The sequence below is a fragment of the Pinus tabuliformis genome, chromosome 3_1, assembly GCF_031772625.1.
Source record: "Pinus tabuliformis cultivar Carrire ecotype Pingquan chromosome 3_1, CPIR1, whole genome shotgun sequence".
NCBI lineage: Eukaryota > Viridiplantae > Streptophyta > Pinopsida > Pinales > Pinaceae > Pinus > Pinus tabuliformis.
In genome coordinates, this window is record NC_142301.1 from 592739323 (window position 1) to 592753147 (window position 13825).

Sequence of the window (13825 nt, forward strand, 5' to 3'; positions counted from 1 at the left end):
TAGTTGTTGTCCATTCCTTGAATAAATTTATCCATTACATCACTGGTTACCATATCTTTGTACATATTGACTATGCTTCTATTAACTATTTGATGAACAAACCTAATGTAAATGATTAAATTATTAGATGGTTGTGTTTATTACAACAGTTTGATCTAACTATCATTGATAAGCCTCGTAGAGAAAATGTAGTTGCAGATTTTTTGTCCATATTGGCTTTGCCTATAGGCCAGGAAGGAATAGTTGATGACCAACTGCCATATGAGAATTTATTCGCCATTTTAGTTCTCTCTCCGTGGTTTTCTGACATAGCCAACTACTTAGTAGCTGTAAAGTTCCCTCCAAATCTGTCCTCCAAGAAAAAGAGAATAATTATAAGGAAAAGTGCCTTGTTCACTTGGATTGGGGGCAATCTCTTCAAGTTATGCCCAGATCAAATTCTGAGAAGATGTGTGAGGGAGAAGGAGTTTTTTGACATCGTTCTCACTTTTCATGATGGGCGTTGTGGAGGCCACTTTTCAGCCAAAAAGATGGTGTTCAATATATTACAAGTTGGCTACTATTGGCCCACTCTCCACCAAGATGCAAGAAGATATACCAGCCAATGTGACTGGTGCCAAAGAATGGGGAAACCTACTCCCAGGGATGAAATGCCTTTGCAACCTCAAGTGAATTTTGAGCCATTCGATAAGTGGGGCATGGATTTCAATGGATCCATTGACCCTCCATCAGTACATAAAAAATACATCATTGTGTTCACTGACTACTTGACAAAGTGGGTTGAAACCAGGCTGTCAAGGTAGCCACAGAAGAGAAAGTGGTTGAGTTCTTGAGGGAAAATGTGTTTTACAAGTTTGGATACCCTAGAGAGCTAGTTATTGACCAAGGCATTCAATTCACCTCACACATGATTGAGAATATGTTAATCCAACATAAGATCAAGCATAGGAAATCAACTCCTTACCACCCTCGGGCCAATGGACAAGTAGAATTTACCAACAGAGCATTGGAAAGCATTCTCACAAAGGTGGTGAGCAATAGCAGGAAGGATTGGGTTGACAGACTAGTGGAGGCCACTTGGGCATACAATACAACTTGGAAGACAACCACTGGCTTCACCCCTTATGATTTTCTCTATGGGAAGAAATCTTTGCTCTCCATTGAGTTTGAGTACAACACTTTAAGAATGGAAGCCCAGTTGGGTTTGGATGTTACAAGGGCACAACAAGAGAGGTTTCTCCAGCTTAATGGGTTAGATGAATTTAGGATGCAAGCCCTCCTGCACACAGAGGTGAATCAAGTACAAAGAAAGGTTTGGCATGACAAAAATATCAAAGACAATTTTTCAAGACGGTGATTGGATCCATTGTATGACTCTAGGTTCAAGGATTTCAAAGGCAAGTTTATGACAAGATGGTTGGGCCCATATGTGATAGAAAAGTTCCGTGACAATGGGGTTGCTTAGATAAGAACCATTGATGAAGAAGGTATCCCCTTGCTTATCAATGGGTATAGATTGAAAGCCTACAAAAAGCCTATGTCAAATAAAGAGTTCATTAATAGTATCAGTAAGGCAGTAATGGTGATTGAAGGAGTCTCGACTTCCACCTCACCAAATTTTTGAAGACTGTTGAATTTTTAAAAATAATAAAAATAAATAAAAATAAAAATAATAAGACACATAGGTGAAAACCTCCATGAGGCACCTAAGGCCCACTTTTGGGTTGAAAACCTCATTGAGGCAACCCAAGAATGAAAGAAAAAAGAAAAATAAAAGACCCCTGGGTGAAAACCTCCCTTAAGGAGCCTAGGGTAGGCAACCAGGATGAAAACCTCCTTTGAGGCAGTCTGGTTGTCTTTCAAAAAAAAAAAGAGAAAAAAAACACAAAAATGTAATGGAAAGGACCTCAAACCTGCCCACTCATAACAGTTCCGGTTTTTGTAGGTTTTCGAGAAAATAATGGCCACCAAGTTTAGAGGGAAGAAAGTCATGAAAAACCCCATTCCTCCTTCATTCATTTCATGTCTTCCATGACCCCCATGTCTCATGCATCCATACTCATCTCAACCATCAAAAATCCAATTTTCAGGAAATTTTCTGATTTCTACAAGATTTCCTGAAGTTACTACAGGAGTTTCCTGTAGTACTACAGGAAGTCCTGAAAATCGACAAGAATTAAATCTTGGTTGAGAAATCATAATGAAGACATGTTTTTGGTTGAAAGAGGAGTCCATTGACCTCACCACATCTCAATCAAAACCATTTCATGATCATGTCACCCCCTATGTTCATTAATAAATCCTATTAGGAAAGGGAAAAAATGTATAAAAAAGTATAAAATAAAGATAGAGGAAAGAAATGATTAGTCCAAGGGCCATCCCATCAGTAGCCTACCTCACCTACCACTCCATCTCCCCATTTCCACACATTCCACTCCTACTTCAACACATCTTCCTCCTCCAAGTAAAAGAAAACAAACAAAGAAAATAAAAAGAGGCAGCTATAGGATTCCCGGTAGTACTACAAGAAACCTTGTAGCAGCTTATCTGGGACAACAAAAGTCTTAAGGCTCCTCCTTTAACACCCATGCAGAGGAATAATAGAAGCACACCTACAGACACTATGGCACCTATCCAAAGCTCAGCAATAATAGAAGAGGCCAGCACTTGCACATCATAACAAAAAGACAACCTATCAACAAAATAAAATCAACAAAACAAGAGTAGAAGAGAAGATGTACCTGAACCAGAAGCAGCACAGCAAAGCCACCCTCTAGCATGCATCACCAAAGCAAAGGAAGCCACAATTATGACACCTCATCCACACTCTCTCCTAAGTACGAATATGATAAAAATGGTAGGAATATGAAAAAGTTGGTTTTATAAGCTAAAGGTGGCCAGTTAACTTGGCCACCCTCAACCCAAAAAAAAAAGAGTTAAGTTCTATTCAGCTAAACACGTGACAAGGTCACATCAAAGGAAATAAATTAGAAAGGTGGTCAATTTATGTTTTATAGGAGTGGGTGATAATTACAAGAAAGGGTTGTATGATAACTAATAGTGGTCCAACGGTCCAAAAGGAGAAATTACATACCCAAACAACCAACACATCACTCAAAGAAATCGACCATAAATAGAAATATTCCCTAACTTTCATGAAATACATCGTTAATTTTGATATTTTGAGAGTTGGGACCACTTGGAGAAGCCATTAAAGGAGAAATCTAGTCTCGAACATCGTATAGTGAGCACCTATAGGAAACACGGGAAAACTATAGGAAATAGTGAGAATTGTCAAAAATTCTACGAGGGGGTGACTACGGTCTAGCTATTAAAAATTCTCCTCAAACAAGGAATTACAATGAAATATTAATGGCCCTTATCCTCTATGCTTTAATTTGTAAAGAGGAAAGGAAAAGAAATTGTCATTTCTTTCTAGTAATTACATTGTGCATAGAGATAGATAGAATTGTGTGGAGGAATTGTATGGAGTTAAAGGGAGAATTATAGTCATAACCCTCCTAAAATATAAACCCTCGGTCACCTAGGAAAGATATTAAGATAAAGCCACCAAAATTCATACAATTAGATTGATAGAGAGAGAATATGGCATGAGGTTTCAACATAAAGGAACCCACCAAAACAACTAGAATACATCTCCATCCTCCCGTGGTAGAAATATTTATAAGGCATCAATGTTTGGGATTCTTCGAGCTACTTAGAGGATATGATGATGACGTAGCTAGAGAATTTACAATGTCACTCACACCTCAAGCTATAGTTAGTGCCACTACTATAGTGAGTGGATTTTCAGTAACAATTACCCCTAAAAGCATCAACGAAATCACTACACTTCCTCTAGGTTTACAATGGAGAAAAGAGGATAAAGCTAGCAACACTTATGCCAAGAAAAAGAATTTCTTGAAAAATGAGGAACCAATTGAGGAAAAAAATGGGATTATAAGGGAGAGAATTCCATATCCTTGGGATGAATTAAGCTATCACATTCTCAAGTATACTTCTTGTGAGGGAAGGCCTAGTATAGTCTACAGTTACCAATTTAGACTGCTCCATGAGCTGAGATTTGGAGAAGAGTTACCTCCTAATAGAAGACTTAGTGTGCCCTAATTTTTGTTGCAATCAATGATAGACATGAGCATCAAGGTATAGGAAGGAAAGCATCAGTAGTTAGCACCTCATGGATTGATCAAGCTGATACTGGAAGATGCCCTAAGCCAATTCAGAATCCGTATTATGTGGTCAAATTTGTAGACATGGACAGAGAATATGTAATTCAAGCAATTGAGTATGAAAGAGACCCAACCTCTAGTGGTGAGGAAGAGGAAGAATAACCAGAAGGAGAATAGGATGAAGAACTAGAAGGAGAGGAAGAAGAGGAAGAAGAACTAAAGAAGGAGAAGAGGAACATGGAGAAGAAGAAGAAGAACCAGAGGAAGAAGAGGAGGTAGAGATAAATGAAACAGAGGAAGAGAAGGTGTTATACTTCTATAGTTATAGGTGTCATCTTTCATGATTGACTAGTTGAGATCTGTAATATGTTCATCCTTTCCTTGTTGTAAAGGTTTCCATATTATGAAGAAAAACAAAAAATTAAAAAATGTAAAGAGGGTATACCCTAAAATAAAAATCAAAGGGTGAAAAAATAAATGGTCAAAAAGAAAAAATGAAAAGAAATGAACCCCAAACAAAAGGACCGAGAAAGTGTGCAAGTCCAAATGCCACTGCTATCTCATTTTCTGTAAATAAAGCATCATGTACATCTTGTTGAAATTTTGCCACAATTGATGAATGGCCAAACAGCTTAATCTTGGCCAGTTCATGTTTAAATTTCCTGTTTTAGAAATAGAGAATAAAAATCTGTCCAAACTATTTAATCTTGGCAGATGAGTAGATAGGTAGAGAAGCAAACGAGCTCAACTGTTTAATTTGAGCCCTTGAAAGAAATAAATGCAGACTTAGGTAGGCTTATCATGCAAAGAAAAGAAGATTTGAAGGGTTTGCCAATCCAAGTGCACCCAAGAAAAAGAGAAGAAAAAATGTTAGGCAAAGTAGGTTGGGTAGGCAGTTTTGATGTTGCAGAAGGTGACTTGTGATGTATTGTGTAAATATGCTAACTTTCAGTCCCATCATGGCAGATATTTTTGGAGCAGCTCAAGCGAGGCATGACTAACTCCCCTTCATACTGTTTCCAAAATCATTTACTAATTTCCCCCAATGATATTGAAATCTGCCTAAATATCACTGTCATCCATCTCATTCCATAGCTTTTGCCTAAGTAAGAATCTGTTTTACTTAGGGTTAGCCATATTTTTGTACAAACTCTTTTTCCCCTTAAGCCTAAGTTTTTTAGACTTTATGACTTAGTGCATGTTCATTTGTATCTTTTCATATTAATTGTTAACATTATTATATAAATCCCATGAAAAAATACCCGAACCCCGTATTATGTATTTATAATAAAGTCCTCGCATTATGAATATTTCCCGCCCCTGGTTAAATATATAACCATAAACACATATTTTGGGAGTTTATAAATTCACCTGGAGCTTATTAAACAACCCTCCCTGTGCGCAATTCTAGAGTTAATTAACTGCCCGGGTTAATTAATAACTTAAGTAGCCCCACAGACTAATGAGAATGCCCTCGATACAATTAATAACAGTTTGAATGAACCGGACCCGCCGCTTAACTACACGCCATCTCTCGTGACCGTCCGCCGTCTGATCAGGCCCTGTCCATCCAACGATCCACATTCATTTTGTGACCCCCCGCCATTGCCAAAATTTAAGTCCCGGGGAATTGGTGGTTTTTGCACCATACCCAAGACACGCATCGATCATCCACTATGATCACTGCCCCTCCGCCCGAAATCACCCAAGCCCAAAGGCGGTGTGGGCAAAACCATTTACCGCCCTCCTGCTGACCCCTCGCTGATGTCATCCGCTGACGTCAACTGACCTCTGCTGACGTCACACCACCATGTCACCATCCATACTGCCACGTCACCTGCCACGTTGTCTATTTGGTACCACTGCTGATGTCATGCTGATTTCACCCATCCAAAAAATAGAATTTTACTGCCAAAATTATTTTTGTTCAATATATGGTAAAAAGGTCATTTTTGTTATAATTTTGTTGTGAACAGTGCTCCAGGTTTTGATGTCGACCGAGGTCGCATTTCCAATCTTTTAAACTGCCTCCTGACCACGAAGGCTCCATCAATGAAGCTCGCGCCCTCAACAAACCTGCCCAAGATAGTTTTCTTCCTCTTAATACAGTTTAAAGTAAACCGAGGGATCTCCATGTTCGCAGAAGAAGAAAAAACAGAGATATGTGCTGCCCCAGCTAGTGGAAACCCGCAGAGACATCAATTGCAGAAAAAGCTGGTGTAAGGACACATTGCAGTTCCATTTTTGCCAGACAGTAGTGAGCAGGGTCGCTTCAGCGTTAAAGAAGATGACTAAAGTCAAAGAGAATCAGAGGAGCATTGAAGTGTATCAGGGTAGAATTAAAAGCATATCAAATCATAATTAAAGAGTATCAGATCCGACTAAAAGAAGCAGATGAGAAGTTTAATGCAGCAGTTAAGACAAAGAGTCGGCGCACAGCTACTTCAGACAGCTGCAGGCCAAACCCTAATAGGCCTGCATCCAGCGCAACATCAGATATTTTTCCCGAGCTGTTTCTACCTTGCTTGTAAATTACTTTAGGTTAAACTTAGATATTGTCTCATAGCTTTGATGAGGCATTCTGTTGTACATATTTTTTGTATAAATACCCTCTTCATCAGAGTTTTGAAGAGGTTGGGTATGTGTAGATTTCTCTAGACTTCATTGTAAATACTAAACTTTGGAATAAAAAGCTGTTGGGATCAAACCATTGTCTAGTTTACTGGAAGAAGAATTGATGCAAAAGATCTGTCACAGAATTCTTGAATCAACCCATGGATCAATGAGTACTTTCTACCTTGTGTTTTATAGTTTCTTGTTTGTTATATCATCTATGTTTCATGATCTGAATAGTAGAGAAAAGGATTAATCCAGAATTTTCTTAGTTGCACTCTGTTTTCAGTCTTTACTATTCTCCGTGTTTTCTTCAGAATTAGAATAAATAGTGAATTCTTAATTGCTCCTATTTCCCCTGATTCTCTCATGTTGATTATTTGATAAAGAATTCTTAATTTCTCTTTGTCGGTAAGCTCTCACTTTCCCTCTTTCAATATGATGAAGGATTCTTAATTGCCCTTCACCCATTTGACTCCATTCCATATGATTCCAGCGTTTAATTGTTCCATTGTTTGACTACCTTGCTCTGTGATTCCATCCTCTGTTAAGAAAACAAATCTAGGAAGCCATTCTCATTTTTTACTCCATCATGCCCATTGGATTGAACTCTTCAGTTTTTCCTCACTATTCTAATGAATATCACCACACAAACTCAAAACAAAACCCTTGTACCTCATAAATAGCCTAAAACCTTTGAAAAACAAAGCTAAATCATAAAGAGAGAGCCCTCTTTGGATGCAAATTGGCTAGAATCTATATCTAAAAGATTGGTCTGTAGTTACCTCAGCCGTATTCCCTTTCTTACAAATTTTGGGAACAACCTGAGTGATAACAAAAGGATAGTTGGGAAGAAGCACAAAATGCTGAGTCAAGCCTTGAAATACATAGCAAGGAAGGGGAGGAATCCCTAAGAGTGTCTCTTGAACCCACAGAGAAGGAGGCAGATACTACCTTGACTTCTCTAATTACACCCATAAAGTCAACAGGAAAGAGGTAGAGTTAGACTCCCATATACTTCAAAACAAGGAGGAGCACCAAGATAAAACAACGAAGTCCAAAAAAACCTACCAAGACCCATGTCATCATTGAAGACTCACCATGAGGACAAGAAAATCTAGTCTCCCAAGAAATGAAAGGTGAAGAGGGCACATCAAAATAGGCTTCCCCAAGGTCACCAATCACCTATGTTAGGAGGTATGTCACCAGGTCAACCTCAGCAAAGAAAATTAAAGAACCTTTGACCCCCTTTCAAAAAGGGAAAGCCTCCTATAGGAAACACAGACAATCCTATAGGAAACTTTGTTAGCACTACAGGAAACACAGAAAAATGAGCAAGAAGGACAACATGGAGAAAGGGAAGGAAAGGAAGAAAAAAAAGAGTACAAGGGGAGATAGATACTCTAAAGACAGTAAAGGGAGAATACAAAGAGCTGCAAGAACCTAGCCCATAGCCAAATCTTAGCTCCTATTACAGATTAATCGAGGGAGGCATAGTAATACCACAAAAATCTGCCATCCCTCTATTCTTTGAAATTGAAAAGGAGAGATCAAGGACACATCATTGCGTTGGAAATAATACTGAGAGGGGGGGTTAATCAGTATTATCAAATTCTTTTCAATCTATCTTCCTGTTGTGCTCTACAACAACCCCCCCATTTCATATCATTTTTATTTATAAAGATTAACATATGGAATGGGTCCCTTTTAAAGTTTGATTGGCATCAATACCTCTGTTGTTCAAAAAGGCCCGATAATCAAATGAGCTTATTTATTTAAGCCTTTCGAACAATAGTTTTTCAAGAAATAAAACAATCTTTTATTATTGCGATAAAGCGATCGCAAGATCGCATATCGCAATGATATGGAAAACACATTTAAGTGGCACATTGGTCTCCGCCGATGCGATTTCGCTATCGGCGATCGGCAATACTCCATACACATCTTAAAAAATGCACATAACATAGGCCCCGACGCGACGCGATATCAGCGATCGGCTATCGGCGATACTTCGTATGCGGTCAAAGCATTTTAAGACATTTACTCTGATCCGATGCAATTTCGCAATCAGCAGTCGGCAACATCCCATGCACATCAATAAGGCGCCCAGGTCTTACCCCCGATGCGATGCGATATCGGCGATCGGGGAATCGGCACTTCACTCTAAATGCACCTTGTTATATTTCTCCACACTAACCCAATGCGACATCGCAATCGGTGTTCGGGAGGATCCTATGCTTATGATTGTAAAATACCTATTCTCCGAAGCGATGCGATATCGTTGTAGGCGATCGGCATTTCAAAAGACATGACTTAAAATCTAAAGTATTATTGATACCCGATCGATAGAGCGCGGATTTCGAAAAAGCCGTTAAATGGAGGGATAAGGTGATGCATTCGTATTTAAAGTTTTTCCCCTTCGATTAACGATCACCTGCGCCCAACCGCCAAAATATCTATTGCACACTTAAGGAAGTCATTCAGCCGGATAACAGTGTAATAAGCATTTAAGGAGTAGCAGGCCTTAAACGACCATTTAATACATCTGTAATATCTTCTCATTTATTGGATCCGCAACCATTTTTGAGAGTTAATCTCTCTGCACGCTTTGATTGATATATCTCTCCCACCATAGATTTTCATTGTTATGTTTCCATGTTACAGTTTTTCTTGCCTTTGTGTAGAATTCATCTTTCGAGAGAAGCCTGAGCAAGATGGGAAAGAAATCCAAGAAGACCGCGGGTTCCGCTGCTACATCAGTTGCAGGACAAGCTGCCGCCGATAAAAAGAAGGGTTTAATATCGGATACCACATGCACTGGTCTCACTAGAGCTACATGGCAAGGCACTTATAATTTGCTAGAGGCCGAACAACCAGTGGTAACAGTGACAGAAGCTGGTGTGGACTTACTCAAGAAGTCTGATTCTACTCTCAAAGATTTGGCCGACTCTTTTCTTCACAGGATAGCGGCCAGAGAATAGATTCTCCCCTACACAGACGTCATGCGATGGGCAATTGAGGAAATTCCAATCCTCGACAGAACTTTTAGCACTAGAGATGGGAGGATTTTCGGATCGTTCAAGCTAGAGCATCTAAGGCAAATGTATCATTTGCCCGAGCCGGAGAAGGTGTATAATAAGACTTTCCTGGAGAAATTTGCAGCTGATAAGGAAGTGGAATCCGAACCCATCCGGGATTGGAGGCAGAATCCGGCCAAACACAAGCACGAGACTTCCGGTAAGTACTCAGTCGATTCTTTGGCTTCTCCCTATTGCTATGCGGGGATAATGATGTGTAGGCTATGGGGATTACATGACTCTGCTAACTTTACCATAGAGATGGTTCCTCTAATGGAGGCAGCAGTAAACAGCATAATTATGGATTGGGCCACTATTCTCTCTGATAAGCTAGCCGTAGCTGTTCGTGATTTTAGAGCTAATTCTGTTGTCACTGAAAGGAAAATTCCCCCGTTTTATTACAGTGCATATATTTTAGATACATTATGTTTCAATTCTGAGTTTCCCGTCCTCGGTTGGAGGTGGACTGCCCAAGACCCCTCACCCATTCATATATACCACCAGAAATTGTGGAAGTCTTCTTACAAGCACCATTTGTACCAAATCTGCAATGGCTTTATGGTTCCCATTCATTATTCTATTTTTGATAAGCCCATTCCCAAAATCTCCTATCTAGCTTCCTTTGATTTACCAGTGGTAGCAAGTTGGTTTGGAGAAGAGAGATTTACCTACATTAGGGTTTTCGGGAGCCAAGCCAATCTGCATGTTCTCCCTTTGTATATTCTAGATAAACTGCTAGCAAGAGAAATCGCCTATCAGATTATGGCCGAGAGTACTACACAGACTCTCAAGAAAGAAAAGAAGAGGGGCTGGCCCTCTTTTCCCTTGAGAATTGGTGTCTATACTCTGCATGATCTCAAGCATGCAGAAAAGGAAGCCACAAAGATTCAATCTTTAACCCTGGCCACTATCCCAAATAGGCTATATGATCCAAAGAAAACTGCTTACACTGCATTAGAACAGGCCAAATTGACAAAATTTGACCATCAAGAAGATATGTTTGATGACCTGTTCGTTGCCTCCAAAACAATAGGTCATGCTAAAGAACTCGCTAGGATGAAATATAATGATGAAGGGTTAACTGAGTTCAATAAGCTTAGAGAGCAGAGGTTGCAAACTCTGCCTCTAGATTTACTGGCAACAACCCCAGCGACTTCTTCAAGCGAGCCTGGTCGGCAACAGTCAAGCCAGCCTCATGTTACAACAAAAGATCAGAAGAAGCAACAGGAGGAAAGGCAAAAGAAGGAACAGGCAGAAAGGCAGAGAAAGCAGCAGGAGGAAAGGCAAAAGAAAGAACAAGCAGAAAAACAACAGAGAGCACAAATGGAACAAGAAGAGAGAAAGAAGAAAGAGGTAGAGGAACAGCAAAAGAGGGAACAAGAGGAGAAACAGAAAAAAGAACTGGCAGATAGGCAGAAAAAGGAACACGAAGAAAAATAGAGGAAAGAACAAGAGGAGCAGCAGAGGAAAGAGCAGGAAAAAGAGCGGAGCGAGTCCCAAGCCGAGAAGCAGAAACAAACCACCATTGATCCCGAATTGCTCCAACAGTGGAAGCAATTTGACTCTATTATCAGTGGAAAGGAAGGTTCCAAAGATACGGACACCTCCAAAACAAATGACACATCGGACATCACTTCTCCTCAGGTTCTAAGTGGAACCAGCGGCCCACCCATTTCCAAGGATGTTGAGGTAATTCCTAAAGACCCTTCCGATCAAATCGTTCTCCAGGTGGAAGATATTCCTCCCCTGGATGTTTTCTACAGCCCAAGGCATAGAGCAGTTGTAAAGCGATCAAGGAAAAGACAAAGGACTGATCAACCTTCTATCTTTCTAGAGCAAACAGTCACGGGTAATGTAGTATGGAAGGAGGAATTGGACCCCTCCGATGACCTAACAAAGCTGTCACAGTATGCAGGAGCTTATTCTGCAGCGACTATTGATAAGGCATCGAAGGTAAGTCTTCTATTGAAGACTAAGGACCAAGAAATTTTTGCACTACAGGCAGAAGTGACCGAGGCAAAGCAGAAGGCAGCGCAAGCAGAAGAGCAGTTGCTGGCACAACAACAAATGAACAATTCATTAACCCAGCAATTGCAAACAGAGAGGCAGAGGATCGACCAAAGCGCGATCCAGAAACAAAAGGAATTATCGGAGGCATTGGCACAGTTGAAGACAGCAAATGAGCTGATGATGAAAACGAAGGACGAGCAAATAGCTCAATTGTCAGCACAGCTCGAAGTCATAAAGGGCACCCAAAAAGTGGAGGATTTCAGAGGAGAGGCATCGCAAATAAACAGTGCATTAATATCTCAGATTAGGCTCCTATGCCATCAACTCACTGAGGCAGAACCTTTGTGTGAGCTAACTACATCAGTATGTCAGCAGGTAGAGAAGGCCATGAGTGAGTTAGATCAAGCTGAAGAAACCATAATCGCATATCTTGATTGGCAAGATTCTCATGTGGGAAAAGCAGTGAATTTGCCTAGGATCCAAGAAACATACAAGGACATACTCTTCACAGAATGGCACACTCAAGTGATGAAAGCAAAAAGGGCGGCTTCGAGGTGTAAATTAATTGCCAGCAATATGGTTGATCTGGTCAACAACAACCTCTACTTGGCAAACATGATCTCCCAGTGTACACCTGGAAGCATAACAACAGCAAATATGATTGAGCAATCAAGTTATCCTGACTTGGAGGAGAAGGGGAGGTTAATCGCTGGAGTTAATACTTTGACTTACGATGCATATTGGCTCTTTCTGATCAAGCCACACACACAAAGGTCGGCCCTCAAGTGTTTAACTGATGCTCTCGGGTGCATAATTCCCGATATTCAAGATGCCACATACGCTGCTCAGCTCAGTTCGCGCCTCAACAAACCGCCTGAAGTAGAGCCAATGCTAGCGATATGTCAGCTCAGGTTTAAAGGCAAAGAGCCTACCTGATGAATCATTGCCGCCGATTGCCAGATCGCTGAGGAAGATAGGAGGAATATTTATTGATGCCAACTTAATAGCATTTCAGTTTCTTAGATATTTAGATTAGTTTAGTATTTATAGACCCTTTCATGTTTTTAGAAAGGGTCGTAAAATTTTGTAATAGACTTAAAGACTGAAGTTTTCACTACTGTGCTTCAGCCTATATTCTTTTATGAAACTTGACCAATGGTTCTTAGTTTAACAAGAAAGCTTCTTTATGCAATTGCGCACTATTGTCTGTTGTTTGGGATGTTTTCTGAGTTGAAGGAAGGACTGCGACATAGCGATTGATATATGGGAGTGTTAAGCAGCTTATATGGTACTTTTATCTGCATCTGTATTCATTCCTTTTATATGAATTGTTATGCAATTATTCTTGCTATTGTTGAATACATGTATGCGCTGTAACAACAAATCTCTATCTCATTCCACTATTGGATGTTTTGTGATATGCCTTTTCCTTTAATCATGCATGTAACAATGATATAAATGACAAAGTGTAGTAATTTCGCTATTATCGCTTTGCGTAACTATTTATGCACAGCAGTCTTGAATGATTTAATATCTATGTTTTAGCGATGGAGTCATCTATATGCCTGTCTTAAAGCACAGATCATCAAACGCTACGCTTTAGAAATCGATAAGTCCCCGGGGTAGACCATAGTTATTATATTTTGCTGATAGTTTTAGTTATTCGCTTATCGCCAGCATATTTTATAAGTCACTCATCCATCCCGTTTACCTATAAGTGTTGGGAAACTGGTCCCATTATCCCCAGTCGGAGCCACTATTCCAAACGGAAAAGGAGCTGTATTAAGGTCCGGACCGGGTGGTTTCCCCAATGTTGTTGCAGCGATTTTTGAGGCATCAACATTTCTGGCGCTAGAAGGAGGGCCTGACTGTGAATGGCAAACAAACCTAAATCTGCAAGCCATTCTAAGAGTAATTCTCCCTCCGAATCCCCTC